This window comes from Erpetoichthys calabaricus, chromosome 9, assembly GCF_900747795.2.
Source record: "Erpetoichthys calabaricus chromosome 9, fErpCal1.3, whole genome shotgun sequence".
In the NCBI taxonomy this organism is placed as follows: domain Eukaryota; kingdom Metazoa; phylum Chordata; class Cladistia; order Polypteriformes; family Polypteridae; genus Erpetoichthys; species Erpetoichthys calabaricus.
Genome location: NC_041402.2, coordinates 70,960,517 through 70,976,375, shown reverse-complemented (window position 1 = coordinate 70,976,375; position 15,859 = coordinate 70,960,517). Strand labels below are relative to the sequence as shown.

General features: G+C 36.9%; 1 protein-coding gene across 2 annotated transcripts in view; it reads left to right on the top strand.

The window, feature by feature from the left end:
* The first annotated feature begins 11,536 nt into the window (after positions 1-11,536).
* The window catches only part of kifc3 (kinesin family member C3), a 124,159-nt gene continuing 119,836 nt past the window's right edge, over positions 11,537-15,859 (top strand). The window contains exon 1 of one of the 2 annotated variants that reach the window (XM_051931503.1): positions 11,537-11,982. The gene's annotated coding sequence lies outside the window, so the exon portion shown is untranslated. The remainder of the gene's footprint in view (positions 11,983-15,859) is intronic. The other variant, XM_051931505.1, reaches the window with a different exon arrangement.

Sequence of the window (15,859 nt, the reverse complement as noted above, 5' to 3'; positions counted from 1 at the left end):
CGATGACTAAGAAATCAGCAGACTAGAATGGCGGGGGGGCCGGGGCGGAATGGGCATCCTTCCCCTCTCCCCCCATTCCACCCTCCGCGCCCGAGCGCCATCCAGCCCCGTCCCTCGCTCTGGGAGGTGGAGGCGCGACGGCGGTCCTCCAGTTTTCAGTTATGGACAATTGTATGTTGCCCTCTCCCGAGTTCCATCTTTTCATTAACCTACAGTTGTATCCTCAAACCCCCATTTGTATGCATACACTGTTAATACTGTGATTATAAATTATGAGCAGGATTAACTCCTTTATTAGATTACTAGGGGGCTCCGCCCCCTGCTCGCTTCGCTCGCCAACCCCTGGTGTTGGGAATGACAGCGTGATGTATGAATGAGATATAGAATAGTGTGACAGTGTAGATGATGCAAATAGAAAGCAAATAATAAAGTGTGTGGCACAGTGTAAAGGTTTATTGGAAAATTTCTTTGTACACGCCGTTTAAGTGTAAAAGGTAATTCCAGGTCAGAACTTGTAAGGTCAATGAAGATGGTCATTAGCGTGATCAGAGTCAACTTTGTCAGAGCTTAGAAAGAGTTGTGTCTCTCCAGGAAGTAATGGAATGACTTGGGTATTTATGTTTTCCACATGAATATTTTTTTGACATAATATAGTGCGTTGTCTTAAAAGGGGCATTTGGTCTAATGAGATTGCTGTTCCAAATCTCTCTGTAAGTAAGTCGTCGCAGATAAAGGCTTGAGGAATTGTAATAATATGTGGCTGAAGTCCATCTGTATTCGTGAGTGTACCATCTCTCAGTTGTAATAAGCAATTGTTATGATCTGGTTCTGGACATCGTATCTTTTTTACTAACTGTATCTTTTGAAAGCAATGCCAATTGTCTGCGTATTTTAAGGTGCACTGAACAATAGCTGAGTGCATGGCATCTGGAAGAATAGCTAATCACTGTTTAAAATCTCCTCCTAATAAAAGTACCTTTCCTCCAAATCGAATATTATTATTCATAAACGTTTGTAGAAGTTTATGAAAGGTGTTGAGTAAATGACTTCATGCCATTGTACATTCATCAATAAACAACATTTTTTCAAGACGGATGTCACGTGCAGTGCCACCGTTAATGTTCATAGTGGATACCGATTTGTAGGATCTAATGCAGTTGATAAAGATTTCACTTTCAGGTACATCGTCAGTTAGAATCTTCTGTAGATATTCAGTATATGAATGTAAAGAAGGCAGTCTAATTTGACCCTTTTGACAACAACGTCTAAATGTATTACTTGTATTGCCAGTTGTTTCTTCAGGGAAGTGAACTGAATGACAATGATTGCAAATGACATTCATTAATCCGAATGAATTTTCCCGGTGTATGTTTTGCTTGTGCCGTTTGAGAGGCGCGTTGTTGCATGTGTAGTATTTGGGACGTGTTGTTTTGGAGCTGTAATCGATTTGCCTGTGCTGTGTGAGACGGCCGTTGTAGCCTTCCTTGCCGTTAACGTATGTCTGAGACGGGAGGTGTTTCGTTTTGAATCCATGCCTGTTGCGATGCAGCACTTTGATTGATAGATTGCGTCATGTGGATCCAGGATGTAGATTTGTGCATATTTGCGTTGTTGATTTGTTTCAGGGTGCACTGTTCCAATGCGATGCAGTATTTGTGCACATATGGGAAAGCAGTATGGGCCATTGCCTTTTGTTGGCCTGATATTTACTAAAAGCAAATGAACTATTGTAGGATCTAACGCAGTTCATAAAGTTTTTACTTTTAGGTACATCGTTAGTTAGAAGCTTTAGTTGAGCTTTGCGTTTTTGGAGTCGAGACATTTTTTCATTTAGAAATATGGATAAGTAATAAGGAGTATTGCACTCACTGTTAATATGGAGCCTTTTCTGCGGTTGAACGGTTAATAGTGCCTTATTGTAATGAGATCCACCTATGCTGCATAGCCGTCTGCGCCTCATTTCTCCTTTTTGTATGTGCTCACTCCTTTTTTCTGTGGTCTTGTCCGCCACTCGCGGCCCCTCATCCGCCTTTGTCGCCCTCTTTTCTCTGCCTTTCTCCGACTCTCGCGGACTCTTTTTGCGCCTGCACCTCTCGCGGCCCCTCATCCGCCTCTTCTCGCCCTCTTTTGTCCGCCTTTCTCGGCTCCTCAGCCGACTCTCGCGGACTCTTTTTGCGCCTGCGCAGTATGTCTTTTTGCAGCTACGGCCCATGGCCGGATGTGCCTGCGTCCATCATCCGGTTTAGCATTCTCGGTTAGTAATATGGATATATCAGAAAATGAAAAATTTACTAATATGGCCCAGTACCATCAAAGTCCAGAAATGTTAAGGAAAACTTCATGGGTGCAAAATCTCAAGGCAGTATTTTGAATCAAGATTATATTATTTTCCAGATTTGTGTGACTTGGCACCATCCCCAAGCTTAATGGACAGTTAAAAAGATGGATCATGTTTTAATGTTAAGTAGTGCACATTGCAAGTATTTAAAAATGAAGGACAACCAGTGTTGTTAAATTCCATGGTATTCACATTTGCCACTTGTTGGTATGATGTGACAAACACATCAGTTTAAATAGCTATAGTTTTGTCTATGCTTAACAAGATGCAAAGTTTTTTTTTATGATCAAAGAGTATTCTGTTAAAACATTTTTACAGTCAGTCCATTGGAAGTTTGTGTAGAGGTTGCAGAATTATCCAGGTGGCATGTCTGTAGTTTACAGTTAAATGAAATTTTTATCATTGGGGGTATCTTGTTTTCTTTATACTTTATGCCTCAAAACTGAGAAAGTGTAAAGACAGTAGAATTGAAGTAGAAACTGTCTTGCTACTACCACAGGTTGTACTGTTTGGATATTTTATGGAGGTGAGTACTCTAACTCTGTGATTTATGTTGTGTGGCCAAAAATAAACATTTCATCTGTTTAGGTTATACCACATCATACATATAGGGTAATGAAACAGCATACAATTGTTGCATTATATGAGTAGAAACTAAAATCGTTAAGTTAAAAATTAGCTCTTCACTTGTAAATAATATTAAAATATACTATGATATCATACGAGCAACTCACTTTGTGTGTGATTAATTGTAATCCCTATATACAACAGGTTGGTGTAGTCCCAGAAGTTCTTAAGATCCCCCATTAATGTTAAATTTTCTTCACTTCTGTGTCTAACTTAGGAAAGGCATAAACATTATAATTTATGAAGGTTTTAATGGATTTAAAAATGCTCATTGGTAATTTTTTTAATTAGAATTTCATTATATGTGTAGACTTGTGTGTCCTTATATGGCATTATTATTATTTATTTTATAATTTTATTCATTGGCTTTTTAAAAATTGCATATTATTAATTATAAAGAATACCAATTTTTAATATATACACTGCACTGCACACTCTCATTGACTCCTTTTTCTGCAGTAAAACAAAATAAACCAGAAAAGAATTTGATATAACATAAAGAAAGACTGAAAATAATGAAGACCAATGCCACAACTAAGAATAACCACAAGAAACCCCTTATTAGTTTGTGGCCTTTGCTGGCCAATATAAACACAACAATGGCAGGCCTTTAACAGTATTGACAACCCGTACTTTGTCTGACCACACCAGCTTTCTAAATAATATTTTTATTTCAGTTGTCCTTAACTCATTTTCAACAAGTTGTTGACTATTATTTTTGTATTTTGTTTCACCAGACTAAATATATCTGTGAAAGATACAGCAGAACTCCTGGACATTGTATGAGAGGGTTTCAGTAGAGTTTAAGGAAGATGACTGGGAAGAATATGTACTACCGTCTAGACTTCAATACTCAATAGCATGAGGAGTTTTTCTTGGTTTATGATATCAAAACAAGAACAAACAGAAAAAAAATAACATGGATGAGTGCACCTTTCTAAACTTCAGTAACTAGCTGATGAAAATCAAACTGCTATAATTTCTCCCCACAGACATTAGTGGGTTGTAAAGGATTCAAACTTTTCAAGCATCACAGAATGGTAAAGCTTTTTTGTTATGAGAAAGAAGGCTGCGCCTTGGTGGCTTTGAGGGGATTTCTTTTTTGCTTTTCTGCTGCCAGAAGCCTCCTGTTCGCCTTTTTACCTATTTATTTATATTCATGGAGGATTACCCCATTTCAGCTTGGTTGTCTCTTTGGAGCAAAACAGTTAACCTCAATGATTCTTCTACCACCATTAATGAATTTGATTGGTAAAATTAAGCACAGAGCATCGTTGGTGTTCTTACTGGGGCTTTTTGCTTTTTCTGGGGTCAGCATTTTTGTCTGCATTGCAGATCCATACCAGGGAGACAACAGCCTTTACTGTGGGGAGTCATCATTTTTAAAGCCTACTAACCAAATTAGTACAAGAAAACCAAAGTGGCTATGGAAAAAAGACAGAAAGAGGACAGCACTAGAAGATAGTATATTAGTTGAAAGGAGAGCAGAAAATCAGTATATTAACAAGACAAATAATGTTTTTAAAAGCATGAGGACGTCAATTAACACCACTGAAGTAAAGCAGCAAAGGATTACGTCCAAACACAGATGGAAGCAAAATACTACACTAGCAAAGCCTGCATTAGTGGATACTGTCAATACCGAGAAATACATGACTGCTAGTTACATAGAAAAGCCCAGTCCTGCTAAAGCTTTTATAAACACATCACATAATCCTATTTGGAAGAACAGAGCAGATTACAATCAGCATGTGACAAAGCTGGCTGCAAAAAAGGTTTCTTTGAAAGACCTGTTGCTGAAAATGGTTCCTCCTGCTGTTAAGCAGCATTTGAATAAAAAATATATTTCTGTTTCCAACAGTACTCTGTCAGGCAAACCCTCAGACGCTACTAATAAAGGCAAGCAGTCAGCAGACAATCAAAACATCCCCTTACCAAGTAGACATAAACCAATAATTACCTCTAACCCTTTTGGTTTTGGAATTCAGGAACAGAATGAATCAGAATTCAGTTCTGCAGTTTCAAATTATCGTAACAATTACCAGAACCTTGTAAGACATACAAAAGTTGGGCCAAATTCTGTTCCTGCTGAATTTAGAAACACTACTGTTTCAACTGTTATTGCAAACAGCTTTCCAGTTTTAACTGTTAGTCAATATTATGTCTGGGTGTTCTGTGTTGTGCTAATTAGCGATGTGTTCCTTACCGCTATTCAGTTCATTGCAGATGATTCTTTATGGAATTTCCTTGAAGAAAAAGATCTTTTGAGTTATTACAAAAAAGTTAAGAGATGGGATGCATTAGGATCCTTTGTGGGTTCCTTTGTAATATGCCTCATGATTAATTTTGGAATGTGTCACTTAACATCAGCTAATCCATTTTTGTACCATGTTGCTTGTAGCACTGTCTTTGTTATATTTGCTGCTGGAATGATTTTCTTCTATCCCTTTCACTCCTTTACAGCAAGTACTTACCGCTATACAGCCATTCAAAACAGTGCTAAGCTACTTTTGTGCAATATACAACACTCACCTTACACTTTGATTGCATTCCTTATTGGCTTTCTTACTTTTGGATTTGATGTAGTTCAGCTCTGGTACTTGCGTGATGTGGAAGCTCCAGTTGTACTTTTAGCTCTAATATTGGTTATTCAGAATCTCCTTGAAATTGTTTTCAAATTTATTTTAGATAGCTGGGAAACGCAAAGCCAGCAGTACCACTGGATGTTCTCCCTTGCAGTCTTCACAGCTGGTATTCAGTCCCTTGCCTACTGCTATACTAAGGTCTTGATTTTTTTCATTCTTGTTGAATTTCTTTATGCTTTCCGCCATACACTGGCTTTCAATGCCCTTGAGGCTTTTACTGAGTATATTGCACCTCCTGAAATTAAGAGAGACGCCAGATTTATAATCCTGTCCATTTACCTTGGCCCTGGAATGGGTTTGGGGTCATTTTATGCTGGCTCTGTCTATGACTTTTTTGGGACAACAGCATTCTATCAAATTCACACTCTTCTAACATTTATATTGTTGGTGATATTTTTCCCACTAAAATTTGCTATTCCACACAGAGCATCCGTCACTTATGAAAAGCATTCTCTTATTGAAATGTCAGGCAGTCCCCACCCTGAAGCGCATTTTAAGGCCTTGTTATCCGACATGTCAGATGATAGTGTTGAAACAAGTTCTTATGAAGATCAATGCTTAGAAGGTATTGCAATGTTAACAAATGAAAGAAAAAACAAATAAGATGGGAAAATGATGTCTCTGATGTTATAATATCAGAAAATATTTTACAATCTGCATTTGCAGCTAAAATGATCTGATAGATATACATCTGGGTGGATGAAGAAAAAGGAGGCTGTTTGCTCTCCTTTCCCTTATCTCATATGCATACAGTATGTGGTATACAGCACCCCAAATCAATAGTTTTGCATTTAGTAACATTGGCAATTCAGAGTTAAGTGTTCAATAGAAAATACATTCCTGTATGTTATTTTGCGATAATGGCAAAATATTTAAGGTTTGAAGTTGTAAACGTGCAAATATATATATTTTTTGCTTTAATAAGTTAACTCAGTGCTTATTGTGGAAACATAGCATGCAGAAAAATAAATATTGACTTACTGAATTTGACTGATTCGATACATTAATGTATTATTTTATTGGAAAATTACTGATATTTAATTATTATAGATACAGTAGATAGATGCCAAATTAAGAATTTGCACAAAGTACAACTTAATTGAAAAACAAATAGGATATTAAGTTAATTTATACTTTAATTTTGATAGATTCTCTCTTTTGCATTAAAGTAATCATATCATTTCCCTTATCTACTTTAATGATGTTCCTCTACTTAAAAGCTTCTTGGGACCATCATTTACTCTCTGAACATGCAGGCTCATTTGGACTCCAATATGTTTGATAATTACTGCAAATTAGCTTGAGGTAACTTTCAACTTCCAATACCTTGGTATTCCTCATCAAGGAGATGCTCCACTGAACTGAGTTTTGTTGATTCTTTCAGTCACAGCAAACTGAATTTACAGTCAAGTTTCTGGGACCTGTCCTTGCGTTTCTTAAATATGTGACATTGAGCATTAGTCCTGCTCAAGCAGCCTGTTTGTACACAGACCAACACTTCTGCAATGAAGGGACACACTAGATGGCAATAATATTTAAATATGCTTTAGCAGGAAGTTGTTGCTCAGTTTGTACAGGAACATCGATTATTCAGATTGGACTGTATTAATCCATCCCTACATATACCAGTGTTGATGTTTTTTACCCCACTGCTACCTTCTTTTTTGCTGGTGGGGGTGGAAGTCAGTTGTGATGTTGGCTGCCAGGCAAAACAACTGGTACATCCCAATATACATTAACTCTTTGGGAACAGTTTAGTTCAGGTTCTGCAAAAATGCACCTATTTCTTGTTTATTCTTATGTAATATGACCTTAACAAAAGTTTCATTTGGTGTAATAACACTTAACCCAGAGATGGTTATCCATCGCTGTGCAGTGTGGCCTACTAAAAATAACCACTTTGGAATGGTCAGATGTGGCTTAAGTGAGACATTTTTCTCTTGATATAACATACTTCATATTTACAAGTAATTTTACCAGCGTGTAATATGCCAGGATGTACAGAGATGAATATCATACTGTATTTACATATCTTGTATTCTATAATTAAGACCAGAAGTGTTTATTAAGGTCTTGTTACATAATAGCAAATGAGTAACAGATGCATTTTTTGCAGTGCCTAAACTAAAGTGTAACCAATTCTTTTAGCAGCACTGTTGCTGCTGTTAGCTAATTGACTGTAGCTCTGCACATGGCAGGTCAGTCTCGGCAGAAGCCTTTTACTATATACATCTTTTTCTGACCACTGGACTCATTTTTTTGACTAAACATGATATAAATGAAAAGCCCAGAATTACTGTCATGATAATTCTCATTCTACGGTGTCTGGTGTTCATTATCATTCCAAGATTAAAGCTACTTACAGTAAATATTTTGTCTTGAATTAACTCCCTCCCCACAGTCAGCACTGTGTACACATATCATCATCTTCTGCTTTTAGGAACATGGCCTGCTTTCAGTGACGGAACAGCCAACCATCAAATGCTACATACAATTTAGTGTTTATCCTTGATTCCCTTTTTAATGAATATTGTTCCAGTGTTTGTATTGATGTAATTTTTTTTAAAAAAACTTCATTTTCACAGAATTCAATTTATTATTATTGTTACACCAGAACACCACATTTAATAAAATAAATAGTGTTTTTGATTGGTAATGTTATTCTGCAAGAGTCCAGAAGCTGTTGTTGAAATGCTCAAGGTGTTGGTTCCCCACTTGAACATGCAGTACGAATTTCATTGTATTATGCACACATGACAATAAACTTGATTTGCAGCAATTCCTTGATTCTTCACTAATAGAGTATATAGACAAGGAGGATGAGACAGCCTATAGAAGACAGGTGAAGAATTTTTTTTTTTTTTTTTTTGCAATGAAAATTGCCTGCAACTCAACATCAGTAAAACCAAGAAACTGACTATTGACTTCTCTGCACCAAAGATGCTCTACGCCCAGTTACTCTTCAAGGAGTGGAGGTGGAGTGTGGCACTCTTGTATATGTGTTTGGGGGTCCACATCAATGATAGGTTGCATTAGTCTAGAAACACAGATGAACTATATAAGAATGGCCAGAGAACACTCCTTTTTTCTTAGGAGATTGCATTCCTTTAACATGGATATTTATATCCTTCACATATTATGTTACTCTGTGACAGCCAGTGCAATTTTCTGCAATGTAATGTGTTGGGCTGGTGACATCACTTCAAAAGAAGCCTACTAAATCAACATGCTAATTAAGAAGGCAGGTTCAGTTATAGGGTGCACTGTTGACCTGCCAGAGGTAGTAATTCAGGAAGGGAGAGAAAAAAAAAACACTCCACTTATGAACTATGCTGTACCCCCTCCTTCTAAAACACTGTCATTGATTAATTTTCACCAACCAATAAGTCAACTGAGGTGTCAAGAAATGTTACTAGGGTTCCTTTATATTTATGACAATACACCTTTATAATGGCTCATTGTGACAAAAACTTTTTTTCTTCTTTTTGGTAATTCTTGTGTAGTTTGAGGGTGTTGCTGTTGTTATAAATATTTCTGTCTTCTTTGATCTCCTGTAAAACTGGGGGATAAATTACTGTCTGTCTGTCTTCTCCAAGATGGCAGAGCTGGTACATACATAGATTACATGTGGAAAATTAGCAGCCACTTTCTACTGCTGAGGTCAATAGTACAGAGTGTATGGTTAAAAAAAACTTTACAAGAATTTCAAAATTAATTAAATCTATACTTTACAAGAATCTCTAAAGCTCTTGTACCTGCTAAAAGAATGTCTTTTGCAGCAAGTGACTTTTAGAGACAAGTTCCCACAACCACAAAACCTAAAGATATGAAGCTAGGTATAGAAACTTGTTAGGGACAAAAAGAATTTCATCTTGACCACATCTGTAGAAAACAACATTTAGTTTATTTTTGTACAATACAATTCTTTTTAAAGGTGGCATTGTGGTAGAACTGCTGCCTTGCAATAAGGAGACCAGGGTTCATGTCCCAAGTCCTCCCTGTGTGGAGTTTGCATGTTCTCCAAGTGTTTGCGTGAGTTTCCTCCTACTGTCCAAAGTCATTCAGGTTAAGTAAATTGGTAACACTAAACTGGTGTGTCTTTGGTATGTGTTTATATGCCCTGTAATGCACTGGTGCCCTATCCAGGGTTTGTTTGTGCCTTGTTCCCTATATGCTAGCTGGGTTAGGCTCCAACCCCCACTCACCATGAGCCTGGTCTGGATTAATTAAGAGGGTGAGAAAATGACATGACTATTCTCTTTACTACCATACAACAATGTAAACATGTATAAATGACAATATAGCTAAAATTATGCAGAGAATACCATTCAATGAAACAGCATGCACTTTGTGTATTTATATATTATACACACATTCACATATATAGTCTTGTCTTTCTATAAATTTGGTTCTTACAATTCCACTTAGTAAAATAAAGATCAATTAACATTGAAGGTAACTGCCCATTAAGCCCTTTCCTGGACATTCTCCAGTATACTATGATGCAAGCTTCCATCCAGAACTGCAGCCGAATACCACAGATTTCTCACTGTGATGATATTAATGTCTCCTACCTGGTCCAAAGTATTGCTGCAAGTTACTTAAGAAAGGATCAAAACAATAACTGCCAGTGTCACTGCTTGGCACCAATAAGATAAAGAAAATGAGAGTGTTAAAAAAACACAACAGCCAAATAAAAAATGAAGCCTAAACTTAAGCCTTTAAATGGACAGATTTAATAGCTTGTGAAGTTTGCTTAGGCAATTAAGGCATACTTATATTTTCTACTAGTAGCTAAGATCCATCCATCCATCCATTTTCCAACCCGCTGAATCCGAACACAGGGTCACGGGGGTCCGCTGGAGCCAATCCCAGCCAACACAGGGCACAAGGCAGGAAACAATCTTGGGCAGGGTGCCAACCCACCGCAGGACACACACAAACACACCCACACACCAAGCACACACTAGGGCCAATTTAGAATCGTCAATCCACCTAACCTGCATGTCTTTGGACTGTGGGAGGAAACCGGAGCGCCCAGAGGAAACCCACGCAGACACGGGGAGAACATGCAAACTCCACGCAGGGAGGACCCGGGAATCGAACCCAGGTCCCCAGATCTCCCAACTGCGAGGCAGCAGCGCTACCCACTGCGCCACCGTGCCACCCTAGTAGCTAAGATACCTAGTTAATTTGTCATGAGTGAACTATCCATCCATCTTATAACCAGTTTATCCATTTCAGCAACACTGGCCACAAGGTGCAGACTAACCCTGCACAAAGCACCAGTCCCTCACGGGGATGCTCACAAACACAACTTCATTTACTAATGTAGAGCCAAGTTAGTGCTGTCAGCGAACCAGCACATATCAGCTTTGTGCGTGAGAAATCACAGTTCCTAATCAAAGGACTACATGAACCCAAGGGGGCCGTCCAAAGGTGTGTCCAGGCTGGAATCTGAACCAATGGCCCTGGACCTGGGAGACAGCAATGCTAACCACTGGGCCACCGCCAGCCTTATCTATATTGAGTCAATATTATTGACCGTTATACACTGTAACAGACTACAACAATTCCCATAAACTGACTGCATTTAATAATGGATTAACTTGGTACATTTTAACATTTAACAAGATAACATTGGTTTCAAAATGTTATAACTTAGTTGCTATCCAATTCAGCACAATGCCACTGCAACCTCGAACAAGTTAGATTGGGTTATTATCATAAACCTACTTTAGAAACTACTTGTGGTTCATAGTGCCACGCCTTTGACCTACTGCAAAAAGTTCTAATCAAAATACAGAATGATGGCAACTGAAAAAGGCGACTGGATGTTGGATTTTTTAAAATGGTTTTACTTAACGACTACTTTAAAATACCACATTAAAACAAACCTTTGATTACATAGGAGGGCGTCGACCTTACACCGTAACGCAACGTCGTGGATGACAGCTTTTGGTAAATGTGGCGACGGCTTCCTGCTAATTTACTCCAGAATTTCGACTTTGCTTAGGCCATATTATACGGAGATTCAAAAGGTGTAATATAAAAAGCTGTTTCTTGAATCAGAGCTCCTCTTTCGCTCGCTACCTCCCTACACGTACGCAGTGCCACTGAAGAGGAGGACGTCGAGTACGCGGCAGTACCGGAGAGCGCGAAGCGGCAGCCTGTGACGTAAACGACGCCCTGTCCCTGTTGCGACTTGCGGTTTAGGCGTTTCTTTCCTTACACCTCCTTCTTTACTCCGCAAAGTTCATCTGCGCAACGCTGACGAGACAGCGTACTGTGTATGCATCTCAATCGAAAAGAACTTCACGGAAAAAAATAACTGCTTTTCAAGAAAGAAACTTCAAGCGGAGTTCACTGTAGGTGAGTGATCTAATCGTATGATGTGTGCCGGGCTGTTTCATTATCAAACCGTTAAAAGAAAGAAACCTTCATTTCAGCGACCATTAGAAGTTTAGTGGAACTGAGGTTTATGCATTCAGAATATAATCTTCTTAATTCAAGTGTATGTTTTAATCAGTTTGGGATAAAAAAAGTTGTGTGTATGGACACAGTGGTCTAATTGTTTCAAGATGTGTCAGTTCTGCTTGAATAGCATGCCTGCGAGCCGGTTAGTTTTTTTCCCAGTTATTATGGTGACAGATACATTATGGAGAAAATTATTCTTGTATGTTTTTACTATACTCAAAGTTTATGTGTGAGCACTACGCTGATAAATGTATTACTATATATATATATATATATATATATATATATATAATATACAAATATTCAGTAAATATTGAGTAAATTCTTAGCGGATGTGGATGCGTAAATAAGAAAGGATGTGGCAATATAAATGAGATCCATTTTCAGTGGTTTGAGCATTACATCCAGTGTATTCTTAAAATAGATCTCTATTTTTATTTACTTTACAGTGTGCTGGTTTTGAGGCTGCTCGCTCTAAAAGTAACGTGTAAACTCAATAACAAGCACGTGAATTGATATGCACAGTATAGTACTATATGGTTTGTTGTACTGGTCAGCCCGTCAGTATAGTTTATCAAGTTTGAAACCCATCTTAGAATATCATTTTGGTGGAAGAGAGTACTGTGGCTCAAGAATTTAATTGCATTCCAAGATACATATTTAAAGAATCCTGAACAGAAACATTAAATATTCACTATCAATTTAGATTGTTTTATGTTTATTTATTTATATTTATATATACTTTTTAAAGTAAGAATGAAGACTAGGAATGAAGTGCATATTTATCACTAAGAACCCAATAAACAAAGGAAATTCAGAAAATGTGTAGAAGCACACATTTTTATAATTAATAGTGCGTTTGTTCTTTAGAACACATGGACTTGTGTAAAAACACAGCAATATTAGTAAGATGTTCACTTTATCATAAAACAAATATAGCATGGTATATTGCTACATGGATTTGCTCTGCTGCCTCATGGACCCAGTGTTCTGGTTTTGAATAACAAGTCAGGCTATTATCTAAGTGGGGTTTGCATGTTTTTCCCCATTTCTGTAGGAGGTTTCCTCTGGGAACACAGGATTTTCATCCCACATTCCCAAATGCATGCAGGTTAGATTGATTGGTGGTTCCAGTTTGGCCTAGAATGAGCATCAACATGGGTGTGTGTGTGAGCAGGATGAGAATTGGACTAATCTAGTTTGGGAATGTTGTGTTGTTAAAAAACAAAAACCTACATAAATAAAACAGTCTTCTAGTGGTGAAATGGAAAATGGCAGTGTGTTTTTTTTTAACTTTGACCTAGTAATATTTAGGAAACAATATGTGGCCATGAATTAACAAAGTATTTGTATTGGTAATGATTGATATGTTCTTGTTAAAATATGTTTTGATTTTATATATGCTATGATTCAAAGCGATAATTAAGGCTTTTAATATCTAATTTACATTATGAAGACTACTGTATGTGTAGTTCATAAAAAGTTTTTTAATTTGTAAATATTTTTACATTTCACTGACTTGATGGTGAAAGAGTCCAACAAAAAACTTTCTTTTATTGAACTCCTTTTCAAAGGCAATGGCCACTTTTTGTCCTAAAGCTGTTGTTTACCAGACAGCTTGGTTCTGTTTTTTGTTCCCATGGGATTTTCAGTGTTACGTATATTTTTACAAGAAATGATGGGCTGGCACTTTTTTCCAGGTATTGTACCTGTCTTGCACCCACAGATTGCTGGGACAAGCTTCAGCTGCTCTGAAACTGTACTCTGGCTTAGCAGAATAAGAAGATGGATGGAAAAAGATGTATATTGATATCACAGTGTTTAGAAATACAAGGGTCACTTTACCTTCACTTTCTTAGCTGTTTTCATTAATTTTCTGGTTTACAATGTGTCCCATTTCTTAACTCATTAATAAAGTAATACACACAATATTGTGTTATTATTGTTTGTTACAGTAAATCCATTCATCCATTTTCCAACCCACTGAATCCGAACACAGGGTGACAGGGGTCTGCTGGAGCCAATCCCAGCCAACACAGGGCACAAGGCAGGAAAACCAAGCCCGGGCAGGGTGCCAACCCACCACAGTACAGTAAATCTTGAAGAATTAATATGTTAAAAATACTTCTTGATCAATTAGAGGATAGGGCGCTTATTAAGAACTTAGTTGAGAAAAAAAACATAAGTCAGAGGTTCCCCAGAATTTAATTAGTCACCCAGGAATGAACTGATTTCAGGACCAGTTCATGGTACTTTTCCAGGTGAATTATTTAATTTATGTGAATTTGTTAACTAGTTAATGTTGAAAATGTCAGAAATATATTAAGAATATTATTTTTTAACAAAGAAAAATATAGTTTATAAATGTTTTGGCTTTAAATGCTATCATAATATTTTTTTCAGAATTTGCTAAATAAATTTTATTAATTATTTTACATTTACCAGTTTTGTTAATCTTACAAGTTCAAGGCTGGAACCTCAGCTGTGTAACACAGTGTGCACTTACCGACTCAACTTGGAGTCTTCTGTTACCCTAACATTTACTTCTTTAGGATTTGGGATGCAGAACAGGAGTTCCTGGGAAAAAGCACACAGACTCAAACTTACAGACGCCACAGAGATAATAAGCAGGCAAGAAGTCATAGCCAGTATCTGCAACAGTGAGGCAGTGGTGCTTATCTGCGCACCACTGTGTCATCTAGTAGTAAGAATATATATTTGTGTTTGTGTATGATATTTAGAAACACTCAAATTTTCAATGAGTTTGCCCCTATTATTAAATGCTGTCTTCCAAGAAACAAGTTACTGTATATCCCTACTTTTTGCCACTTCTACACATAATAGAATTAACAGCCATATGCACCAAAGTATCTATCTATCTATCTATCTATCTATCTATCTATCTATCTATCTATCTATCTATCTATCTTTGATGGAAAACATATCACTATCAAAATGCATAAATGATCTCTGAAATGATTTTTTTGTATGAAGTATTTGTTTATCTTTGTGTATCATGTTAGAATATAGGAATACAAATATATCTGGAATTTCAATTCCTAATATTTACACTTTGCACTTTTTTATAATTAATTGTATGCGTTTGCACTCGCAAAACTCTAAATTTTTTTTCCTGTACCCAACAATTTCCTTTGTGAATATTTGTTTTCTGCCCATGTCCAAAGGCTCACAATAGACTCCTCACAAATGAGAAATGATCAGTCTATATACATAAAAGTTATAAAGATGAAAGCAATCGAGTCCTTTTACTTTAAGCCCTTAAATGTTTTAATTTGGTTGTTGCATATTTGATTATGTGAAATCCTTCTTTGGCCATGTGAGGAGATATTTCTTTACAAGCTCTTTTCTTTAGCATAACATAAACCTAGTTATGGCTGAACAATTTTAAATATCTGTCAATTTGTGCAATGCATACATTTACATTATATAATTGTAAAATAAAATAAGGGTAAGTGAGTTGTTAGTTTTCAGAATAATTTAATACTAGTTTTTACAAGCATATTTCAGTTGAGTTATATTGAGTGCTAGCTTTGATGTTTAAACGCAGCTGTGAAGAGTGGAAATATTTGTGTTAACAGGGGATTTGAAGTGCCCGAATGAGTGTACATTTCCAGATATATTCATACTTTACTTTTGTAAATCAGAGAAATCCTCATACAATTTCCTTGGCAGGTTTAATATAAATAACAGTTTTATGTCAGTTATAAAAGCATTTTAGACAGACATGCCTAAATATATCTTCAGCTAAAAA